Source organism: Protopterus annectens, chromosome 3.part0 (assembly GCF_019279795.1).
Source record: "Protopterus annectens isolate FY-2018-M chromosome 3.part0, PAN1.0, whole genome shotgun sequence".
NCBI classification, from domain to species: Eukaryota; Metazoa; Chordata; order Ceratodontiformes; family Protopteridae; genus Protopterus; species Protopterus annectens.
In genome coordinates this window covers 525,973,173-525,985,543 of record NC_056731.1, presented here as the reverse complement: position 1 = coordinate 525,985,543, position 12,371 = coordinate 525,973,173, and the positions used below count along the sequence as shown (strand labels likewise).

General features: G+C 37.5%; 1 protein-coding gene across 1 annotated transcript in view; it reads right to left on the bottom strand.

Moving 5' to 3' along the window:
- The window catches only part of INVS (inversin), a 3,016,309-nt gene that overhangs the window by 1,368,214 nt on the left and 1,635,724 nt on the right, over window positions 1-12,371 (bottom strand). The gene's annotated exons all lie outside the window — the stretch shown is intronic.

Below are 12,371 nucleotides of genomic sequence, written 5' to 3'. Positions count from 1 at the left end.
GGTTCCTGTTCTTTACTTCTAAGGGCAAACAACTTTCCTCTTCCCAGGTAGAAAAAATCCAGGAGAAACTATAAAAGCTAATGGCTGATACGCAGTTGTGTGTTAAAAGAATAACAATAAAATTCCTAGAGGTAGACTCATCAGGTCATCTACATTAGAGACTAAATAATATTATCACAATGTCACCTTCACTCCTCAAGATCTGCTTATTCTGTTAAGGGAGTGTTTTTTATACTTCTTGTATAGTTTAACTGTTCTTAAAAACCCTGCCTTATTAATATCATACAATCTATCCATTGTATTGAAGGTTCATGTTTCAGTATGCCATTAAGTAAAAAAGAAAAAAAATGACACCACTTAGCAAAAAGTAAAGTCGGGTAAGTCCTACTTACCTGTAACAGTAGATATTTGAATTCCTTACTACCTTAGTGGCATTTTGGGTTATCTGTCAAGGTAAAACACTACTGCTGCCAGCTCAGACTCCCCGCCCTTTGTCTTCCTGTGACAGCTGATTGGCTGAGCATATCCTGAGATGGAAACCTTTAGTTGTCGCAAGAAGTGTGTGTTCCATCTTTTTCCCTTCCACAAAGAAGGGGAGGAATGTACCAGAACCCAGAATCATAAAGCAAGTGTAAATTCGCAGTGAAACACAATACAATATAAAAAAAAAACAAATAAAAAAAAACATTTAATCAAAAAAAGTTAAAACCCACCAAAACTATGCAAAATCTGGGGGATGGCGGGTGGGTGCTGTCACTGAGGCAGTGAGGAATTTAAGCATCTACTGTCATAGATAAGTTGGACTTACACAACTGTATTATGTTCATCATTCCCACTGCCTCAGTGGCATTTTCGGTAAATTCTTACCATTCTTGAGAGATGGACAGATAAGGATCCAGGAGTCCCTGGAGAAGGGTCCTAGCAAAGCCTGTTCTGGACCTTGAAAAGGAAACCAGTTTGTAGTGTTTTGTGAAGATATGAATAGAAGACCACATTTCTGCCTCTAGAATGACTCTGGAGTCTACCCCTTTCCAACATGCCATCGAAGAGAATAAGGCCCTAGCTGAGTGACCCTTAACCTTGCCTGGAAGATCTTTACCATGTTGGGAGTAAGAGGAAACAACAGCAGAGAACAACCACTGTGCAACAGCTTGATTAGAGACATACTGGTATTTCTTAGCCCCTGTATAAGAGATAAACAGATAATCAGCATTCCTAACGGGCTTTGTTCTGTCAAAGTAGTACATGAGCTGTCTGTGCATATCCGAGGTATGCAGAATCTTTTCTCCATTCTTTTTTGGATCAGAAACAACATTGAACGATTGATGGCATGATTTAAGATAAATGTAGAAACAACTTTAGGCATGCATGATGGATTACTGAGTAACACAATTATGTCCTTATGAAAAATAATATAGAGAACTTGCAGCTCAGAAACTCACCTTGCATATGTCAGAGTAATCAGTAAAACAGTCTTCCAAGTAAAGAACCATGAACTAGCCTGAGATGCAAGTTCAAAAGTAGGCAAGGTCAATTTTTCAATAACAAAGCTGAGATCCCAGGAAGAAGGGATCTGCTTTCAGGGTGGCTCAAGTGCAGCACTTCATTCCTAAACTGTGTGACCACAAAGAGAGATGGAAGAGGGGGATCCATGGGCAGACAAGATGAGATGGCCAAAAATGCACTTTGATAGAAGTAGAAGACAATTCATCTCTAAGAAGCTCACAAAAATATTTCAAAACTAAAGGGGTCAAAACTATGTTAGTTTCTCTGTCATTAGCTAGGCACTATCTAGAAGACCTCTTCCAAAAGCAAACATCAGGTTTTCTAGTTGCAGGTTTTCTTGTCTGCTTAAATACCTGCTGCACATCCTCATGGAAAAAGTGCCCAAAAGGTATCAAAATAGAATCATCCAGGCTATCAGCAACAATTGCTCGAAATAATGAAACGCTGGAGCTCTGTCTGATCTGGATGATGTGGGGCAATACCCCTGAAATAGGGGAGGGGAGATTTTCTTATCCACTGCCAACTGTATCCTTTCTGAATTATTCTCAGAATCCACTTGTCTGAGACTATTTGCAGCCAGGCGGCAGGGTTGAGAGAAAGCCTGGGGGAAGGAGGACAAGAAGGAAGGGCAGGAGGGAGAGCTCTGTGACTCAGCATAGGAATTCCTTTGCAGGGGAGTTGATCACTTTTCAGAAAGGAACCCCTCATTTGGTTTTGAAGAATTATCCTCCTGCCATTTCCTTTTGAATCCATTGTTTGTTCTGTCCCTTGAAGGAAGATACCTCGTTTGGGAATAACTTGGGTACATGAAACATCCTAGATGTCCCATGCATTAATTTGCTTCTCTCTTCTCACTGTTTGAGAATCTGTGTAAGAGAGGGCCCAAACACCAATTCAGAACTTAACAGTGCATTTAAAATTTTGGCTTTTACATCATCAAAGAAGGTCTGAATACTTAAACAAACATACTGTCTTAAAACAACAAGAAACAGCATTTCTTGAGACTGTAACTACACATTTAAGCACTCCTATCAAGGCATGTTTTGAAGCTTGAGTCAAATTAGAAACCATTTTGTTCATATAAAACATTTATTCTGCAGGTAAGGATGTAGCAAAGTCATCCAAATCATCCAAATTGTACGCACACTGTAAAACAAATTTCCACATAGAGCCTTGATAATTTAACATTCTAAAGGTTAAATTACTAGGAGGAGACATATTTTGCCCTAAAGACCTGACTGTTTCACTCTTTATCAAGGTGCACTGGATTAAATTAAGCCAATGACTTTTTATTTGAGCAGGCAGCTAGACAGACAGCAGCTGAGTCAGCAGTCAAATGAGAAGAGACCTGTCATTTCTGAGGAGACCCTATATTTCCTCTGAACCTTTTCAGGGACTGCAGGAATAGATACTGATGTCCTGCAGCTAAACACCTTCCAAGGATGGTAAGACAGAACGGACAGCCACAGAAATAGGCACCTCATTCTCTATAAGGTCATATATACTACCTAGCACCGGAGTAGTTCCTGACTGCACCCAAGCAAAAAATCACTACATTTAGCAATCATCTGAGGAAACATGATCACACTCCAAAGAATAAGAGTGACTGGACTTCGTGTCAGCTATGAAATTACCATCATTCTCCTCAGATTCCTTATGATTTCCTGAAATAACAGTCTAGCCAAAACTGTACTACAGCCATGGATGGGAACATAACCACCAGAATTAGCTGTCTGCAGAACAATCTTAGCCAATGAAATCACATCAGCTTTATAAACAGCTATAATTTTATTATCAGCTGTATGATGAAGCTTCTGTTTCTTTTTCTTGTGAACTTCACTACTAGATATAATATCTGGGGCAGAGTATTATGTCTAGCAAGGGGTTTCTTACTCCTTCACCTAAAGGGTTTAGTTCTCCTAGACCTGTTCCAGGTACTGAAACCTCCCCCGAGGATGTGTCTAACTCCTGTTCCATAGCAGCCAGCAAAGCTACACTAGAAGGAGATGGGGCAAAAGATAAGTGGTCTGTGGGCCAGTTTCCCAGACAGAATAAGTAATTGTAGGCAGTGGCAAATTTTTATTTTATTTTATTTTTACCTTTAGGTGCAATCAGATTTGATTTGATGGGGAGGGGATAACAGAGTTAGGATCCATCAAGATAACACCAGCCTAAATAATAAACTGATAGTAATGAGTAATGCATCACAATAAGCACTTAAAAGTTTCTAGTAATAAGTATGCCCCCGCACAACTAAATTCTACCAAACTTTCTAGTATTGCTAAAAACAATTTGAAATGTGTTCAGAGAAGTTAAAGAATTTCCATCACACAAAGCCCAAACATCAAAGCAAACAATGTGCCAATCCAGTGTTAAAAATTATCTCCACACACTTTAACCATGTTAAACTGTCATAAATTACATTTAATAGCAATTTAAACTATATTTTCTTGCCAGAGAGAAGAAAATCTATGCAGTACATTCAAATAACTTTATCTGCAGTAAAATCATTTTTTCCCATGTTAAAAGCATACAGATCAGTCGTACATGCAGTAAATGATGTATAAATACTGAAAAAACTCCAAGTTCTGCAATATTTTCCTGTGAAAACATGAAAATAAAGCAGTATAACTACAGTGAAAATAGGACTCTAATGTCTATTAGCACACACACACACTGTACTTCTGAAAAAATATCAAATGTTTCCTTAGAAACAGTAAAAAGAAATATCTGTCAAAGATAGAAGCCAAATAAAAACTGCTACAAACAGAAATTCCCACAGGAATTATTGTAAACACAGAGATAAATAAAATATTAAAATAAATATGTTTGAAAAAAATATAAAACTAGAAAGATAATAATATATCTAATAATAAAATGAGAAGAAGGAGGCCCTCAGATGAACACTAAGCCAGAATAAAAAAAAAAAACAGCAGTGGATCATGTGAAGAGTCAGAGGACTTCTTTTCTTTGGACAGTAGAAAGAGTGAGGACTCATTTCCTGTGACAACTAAAAGCTTCCCTATGCTTAGATTATTAGCTGTCAGAGAAAGAATGGGAGGGGAGTCTGAGCTTCTGAAAGCTGACCAGCTGAACAGCCAAGTGCTCCGGATTATGCTGAGTGCTCCACATTCAACCATAAACACAGTGTTCTGCTATTATGCATTGAACAGCTTTGGCTCAGTTATATGGCTTTTGATTGGTTTGTATACCACAATTACTGCCAATCGGCATCGCGGTATGCAAACCAATCAAATAGCTGTTCCGCGTTAAACAATATTGGCTGTGCTACACAGTTTTTGAGGGGCTCGTATACTGCAATTACAGTCAATCGCCACTGCGGTATACGAAGCAATCAAGTAACTATTTCTGAGGACGAAAGCCAATGAGAACTCCCAAATTACAAATTCACTAAAAAGGACTTTGGCATCATTGCATGGTGGTTTCATACGGATTTGTTACAATGACCCTCACTCCCAAGACCGATGTAATCTATCTTTAGGGGAAATATATTTTGGAACTCCCCATGAAATAAAAACAGAGAATGTAGTTTGTCGGGGGAAAGTATTTTACTGAGTAGTTTGCTTAGCAGAAATGCACTGACCCCTACCCAGCCTCTGTCTACACTCACTCACTCACACACACACACACACACACACACACACACACACACACACACACACACACACACGCGGGCATACATACCTCTCAACCTCTTAGCACAGCACAATAAATCTGAACAAAGTCAAACATAATGGGGGGACAAAGGCCCAAAATAAGGGCCAAATTTAAATACTGCTCTTATAAACTTAGAAAGTTGCTAGTATAAAAGGTTTTGAGTTACCATCCATTTTCTGAAGGATGCAAAGTCTGAAAATCAAATGTCTGTCATTATTTAACTAATTAAATTCTCAGTGAGTTGCTAGAAAACCACAAACCTTAGAGGAACAGATTAAAAATATGAGGCAAAAGTCTGGACATTCTGCGAAAATCTGGACAGCTGAGTGATATCCATACTTCTCAACCTCCTACAGTAAGAAATCTGGACAAAGCCAACAGCCAAAAATAATGTGGTGAACAAGCCACAAAAACAGCGACAATTTTTTAGATATTGCTATTATAAACTTAGAAAGTTGCTAGAATAACAGGCTTTGTGTTACCATACATGTTCTGAAGGATATGAAATCTGAAATTGAAATTTCTGTTAGCTTTTTATTTAATTTATCTACAATTTGCCAGAAAACTACATATTTTATGAGGAAGAGACCAAAAATGAGGCAAAAATGTGAGCATTCAGCAAAATTCTGGGCAGCTGAGAGGTATGACAAGGGTGAATGTGTGAGTGTGTGTTTGAGTTATTCTATATGAGTGAGCCACTGTCTTTTTGCTTCTATATTTGTGTTTGTAAATGTAAATGTCTGTGTCTGCAAGAGAGTGCGTGTATTATTAAATACTTACATAGGGTATATTTTGATTGAAAGGTCATGGCCATGGTCAAGGTACGCTTTTCATGGAGTGCAAAAATAGGGTGTTTCACATTTTGACTGCTTGTTACACATTGCTATGGTCTGTGTTCTGGGGCTACATTACGAGATCGAAAAGACCAGACAGTGAACGGCTTAAACATCAAAAATGCTGCACCTCAAAGTTGCTCTTGTGGGGGTGCTAAATCCACCACACCCCCGCTAGTTTTATATATAACCCAGAGGCTCCCTTCGCTCTGGAATAGAATTCCAGTTCATGTGAGGCAGAGCACCTCACTGAATCTCTTCAAGACGAATCTTGATAGGTGGATGGGGGATCGTAGGTTTGTCCCAGGGATTACTTCCGTGTCACTATTAGACAGAGGCACAGTAAACTAAACCTTAAAAAGGGCACAGTATACTCAAATCAAGGGGTGGCGTAAGCCATACAGAATCGGGCTAGGCTTATAATTGCCCCAGGGCAGATAGCCTAGTATGAACCTATGAACCTATATATATATATATATATATATATATATATATATATATATATATATATCAGCTCCGAGATCGCACTGCAGTGAGTAAAGGGCAAATTTGCCAATCTTTACTGTAATGCAATCTCACAAAAAACACATCGATGAACAGCATTTCCGATGTTAAAGCCGTTCTCTCTTCAGCCTGTTTGATTTCTTGATAGGAACCCCTGTGTTCCAAATTGGCCTCTTAGCAGGTTGAGACCTATGCTGACCAGTACTGGATTACCTTGGCAGATGACTCAAAATGCCACTGAGCAATGGGAATGATGAACATCAATATTACTCCATACAAATGTTAAAAGAAACTGTACTCTCCAGTAACTCACAAATAATGAGATTAACAGTGGCAATGAAAAAACTTTCCATTTTCAAGTGAGAAAATATTATATGTTGCACTTTAATAGAAACAGAAGCAGTAAATCTCATGGCTGTGAACAGCCAGTGTTCACGGCTTAGTAGTCATTTTTGTAGTTGCAAGGTAGGTGAGTTAACTGACATGGAGAGGGATCAGATCCAGCTTGGATGGAAAATAAGTAAATTTCACAGTAAAAGCATTTACTCCTCAAAACACATAAAATATATATTTAACTTATCAATATATAATATATACAAGAACAATATATTCAATAGCAAGATCAAAATTGATGAAGTCTTGACTATTATGTCCTAGAGATGACGGTGCTTAACTTTTTTTTTTTTTTTTTTTTTTTAATTAAATGTTTTTATCCTGCTAATGAATATAAGGTTGTTTAACATATATTTTTGGCCCTTGGTAGCTGCAGTTGGGAATCTTTTACGTAGATTTAACTTTTTAATAGGCAATATACTTATACCCTTCATTCTTAGGTTAAGAACTGCCTGTGTGTGTATTTATAATATTTAGCTTATATTTTGAAAACTTCAAACTGTAAACATTTCTTGCTCTAAACCAGTTCATTAGGCAATAGTTTACCACTTCAAGGTTTCCCTGCCTGTAAAGCATGCATTGCTATGGCATTAGACAGTGCAGAATTCCTTATGGTAGTTACACTATGAACCCAATTTCTTTTCATAATGTCTGCAAATTTTACACTGGTTAAACAAGATCCACTGTCAGACAGACCACTTCAAGAATACCATTCATCTTACAACTGTCTCATTCTTTCAGTGGCAAATGAGCAGTCCTTCAGTGGAAACAGAATGTATTCCAGTTCTTTCTCAGCACAAAAAAATAAGTTTCATCACAATCTAGCATAGCATTTCAGTCAAGTAAATGGGTGCTTATTAGGGGGAAAAATCTAAATGGGGCTGCAACAGGAATATTTGTCATCAAAGGTGCAGCTATAGGCACCACAAAAAGTAGAGGTATATGTTTCCCAGCCTTAACCTAACAGATACATCTGATAAAAGCATGCTAGAATCTTTGCACTGTTCATGTAATCTTCTGATTCACCTTCACAAACTAGTACACAAACTGTGCATCTCACTCTGATTTGTTTAGCATGTTTCCTTATGAACTACTACCAATAATTGCACTGTAAGACATAAACCCTGAATAACTCTCAATTATGCCAGGAATCAACTTAGTCATAACAGCAGTTTTTTTCAGATATCTTCATTTTAGGTGCAAAAATTTACAAGTTTATTAAAAGTCTACTACTGAAACCATGGTTTCCACTGGATTTTTGCTTCCAAATCTAGCAAAAACAATCATGGATGTCAATCTTCTTGACTTAGGCATTTCTGCATGAGATAAACCTATCACCACCTGAAGGTAATTCTGTAACTAAAACTATACTCCTGTCACTGTGTCCTAAAGACTGCTAAGAATTGTCCTGTAGCTAGCATACAAGGCATCCTCTGACTCAATACTGATGGACTTACTGCACATCAGTAAAAGTCAAATGGCATCAGAAATACTCAGTCTAGGGATCTAAAATGTTTCTGCATCATCAACAGAATGGTTTGGAGGGACAGGTATTACAAAACATACCACTGCTCTGGAATGGACTCCTCATCCATGTAAAACAAAGCTTATCCTTGTCAATCTTCAAGTGAAACTTGGATCTATGGGTGGGAAACAGATAATTTACTATAGGACTGTCTCATACTAGTAAAGGACAGAGGCAGCTCCTAGATGCTTTATCCCATGCATGGGTCCTCTCAAATTATCTATTGTATGACCCCAGTTATTCTCATTAGGGGTAACATTTGACCATGGGACAGGTAAGGCCAATGTAGCATTAAATGGGATAGGTTCATTTAAGCACTAAAATGGAAACTGTCCAGGCTTAAAATGGCCTGCAAGGGAAATTAGCCTAATACTTACCTATGAACCTAGAAAAAAAGAACAGGGAGCATTCCTCCATCTCTTCCCTTAAAGTTTGTTAAGCATGTACTGCTAAGGCGTTAGCTGCAGCATGGAGCAGTACGGTACTTATACTACAAATTAATTTTCTTTTCATAAAATCTGCAAATTTTGCACTAGTGAAATGTGATACATTGCCAAACACTACCACTTTTGGAATATCATGTATCTTAAAACTATTTCATTCTTTCAATGGCTACATGAAAAAAAAGCAAGACTGACACAATACACATAACATCCTCTTTGTATGAGCATCTATCAACATCAAAAACATTCTTCTAAGGAAAGGACCAGTATAGCCAATATGCATGTTTTTCAAAACACTTCCAAGGGTGTAGGAGTGAATTCAATGGAGTTGTTCTGTTTGTGAGACACTCCTCACACAAATCTTTACTTTTTCTACATTCTGTATCTTCCTACCACTACTACACCCATTCACTATCCCTCCTTAATTCCTCCCCAACCCCATTTTCCTTCTGTACATATTGTACATGTGTAAATATGAACTTGAAATATGCTCTTAACACACTATATTCTATCACTAATCCATTTGCTACTATAGTTCGGCTAATGTATAACATGAAATTATCTGTTTTTGTATTTTCTGCTTACAACAATAGATTTTATTATTTAATTTCTGTTTACGTATCCAGGCTGAAACTAAAATTGGTCTACTGCAATCAGGACCCTACCCTGGCCAACAAATTCAAACAAAAAATATTTTGATCCACGTTAAGCCATCATACCATTCTGAAAACTGTAAAGTAAACTTGGTATAACACTTTCCATACCACCAAGTTACTTGTTTAGGGATTATGACACTAGAGACACATTAACTTTGACTCAACAATTTGAGGCCATCAGTTCAAGGAATATACATACACTTGTGACAAAAGCTGAATATCTTGCAGACCCATGTTTACTCCTTTCATTATGCAGTGACCATAACATTGACATAAGTAAGCGTCAGGTGCATCCAAGTATGTATGTATGTGTATGTGTGTGTGTGTGTGTGTGTGTGTGTGTGTGTGTGTGTGTGTGTGTGTGTGTGTGTGTGTGTGTCTGTGTGTGTACACACACGCACACACAAGCACACACACACACTTTTTTTGAGACACATCTATTTAATACATCAATATTATAACAACAATGGTCTGTATACTCTCTAATTAGCATGCACTTGAATACAACAACAGCTATGAATTTTTTAAGAATATTAATTTCTTTAAATGCAGATTCAAGTTTCATGAGCACATTCTCTAAAGCCTCACCTTCACAATGTATGTGCTTCACTTTTATTCATTAAAACTTTTATAAATTCACTAATTTGCATAATTATCAAATGTGATGCCTCTGTCTGCCCCCATAAGCAACTTTTACAACTGCAACTTCCAGTCCCAAAGCAAGTCAAGCATAGATCTCGGACTGACTGACATTTCTGCAAGAGATGAATTTATCACAACTCACTGGTTGTGTAAGTAAAAATTACCTGTGGAGGATTTCATTCCTTTATTAGTGCAAAATATAACCCAGAAATGCTTTAATGGCAGGTATTTCACTGTATATCCACTTACTAGAGTACGCTCCTGGTATGTTTTCAAAACAAAATCACTAAGCTGTAAAACTGTGTTAGTGTTACTCATACATCTAAATATGTATAGGGTTAGCCACCTGGTGGTGTAAATACTGGCTCTAGGTGATGGCCACTGTTGATGTGACACCCATGTATAAAATGGTTAAAGGGGGGGGGGTGGATGCCAATGGCAATACTACTTTCAATATTTCATTCAAATTCTGAGGCTTACCCTTTGCTCACATCTATATTAGAAATATGTTAACTTACTGCACACTTAAATTATGCACCACATGCATAAAAAATATTACCCCAGATATTTTCTATTTTCTTCCTCAAGAAAATCAAGTAAACCTATGATACCAAATTTCCTTTCAGGTCTTTAACACAAGAGTATACACTTTATTGCTTTAAATTACCACATTTCATGAAATCCTTCAGTATTAACTGCCTATGTTTATGTACAGAAAGTTCATACAATGCTTAAAAGTCCATTGGCATGAACATTGGTGTTGGCGTGGACAAAGCAGAACAAAAGACAGGGTGAGAAAGCACTGGAGGAGGACAGTCATATGCAGCAAACTATTATTTTAGCACTCAAAAAGAAGTTTTCCAGAGGTAGGAACAAGGTTAAGATACACAGCTGTTTCATGTACCTGCATGCCCTAACTTGAAGCCAAAACAGAAAATGAATGCTAATTATGAGTTCAACTGTATGCATTGGTGCATAAAACATATTTGACAGACAGCATCTTCCTTCCAAACATCAATGGAGTGGAAGTACTGTCCTTATAACCAAAGACCATAAAAAGTACTCTATAGTGATGTGAATGGGTGGCTGCTCTCTAACATCGAAGGGCTGAGGAGCTCACTCAGATGGGACATTGTGAGCCTCACCTCTCCTCCTACTGTCTTAGCTAGAAAAATGAATTCTCTAAACACAAAGGGTATGTGGAGTAGCTTGAATTCTTAACTACTGCACATAATCATTCATTCACTATAATAACAATAGTGAATACTCCACTGTATAACACCTTCTTATTGCCACCATAAATTTTGGTCCATTATTTACTCTATTTTATCTAAACATGTGCTGGACTTGGGTCCTAATGTGTAGTGGTAATCTTCCTCTCTACTGAAACCTCTCAGATCCTCTTACCATTATTACAGCCATCTAATGAACTCTAAAAAATGTACAGACCACAGGATATAGTGAGGGAATAGGCTAACATTTATGACAAATTGAAGAAATGATGGAATCTCCTAAACCCTGTTGGTAAAGCCTCCCCAGCTGGCAGGCATCTTCCTGAAATCTCTGTATACTGTTACAGTTCCACTTAAGTCTAGAACAAGCTAGTCACTGCTGTAAACTTCTTTGGTTCAATAGATGTCTAAATTAACACTACAACTTGGCAAGACAGCAATTGTAGCTTCTACAAGGAGAAAGCAATTCCAGTTGATTTCTCAGAGATTCAGTCATCTGGGGAGATCAAGTATATCTGTGTGTGTGAGGGATGAAGGTAGGGTAATTACCCAAGACTTCTTGATGTTCCAGTGGGGTCTAATCCAAGAGATCAAAACAGAGTTGAAAAAATGATTGAATAATAGTTCTTAATAAATGCAAGACTAGACACTGCAACTAGTAAAAACTAATCTTAAAAAAAGATCAAATTAGGCGATGATAAAAATAAAGTTCAAATATAGTGGAAAATAAATCAGAAAGTACAGTCACTGATAGGCAAAACGTTCAATGAAAAAGGAATGGATGCTGATTTGTTTATCCATTAGGTATGCAACAAAGTCAACAAAGATCAGAAAATGTACCTCGAAACGTTTACATAGATGTATTACACACCTGTAAAAACAGAAAATATCAATGCTTGTGTAATTAGCAATGTTTTACTCATTCTGTTTGTTGTCTGTCCCCCCCCCCCCCCCACATG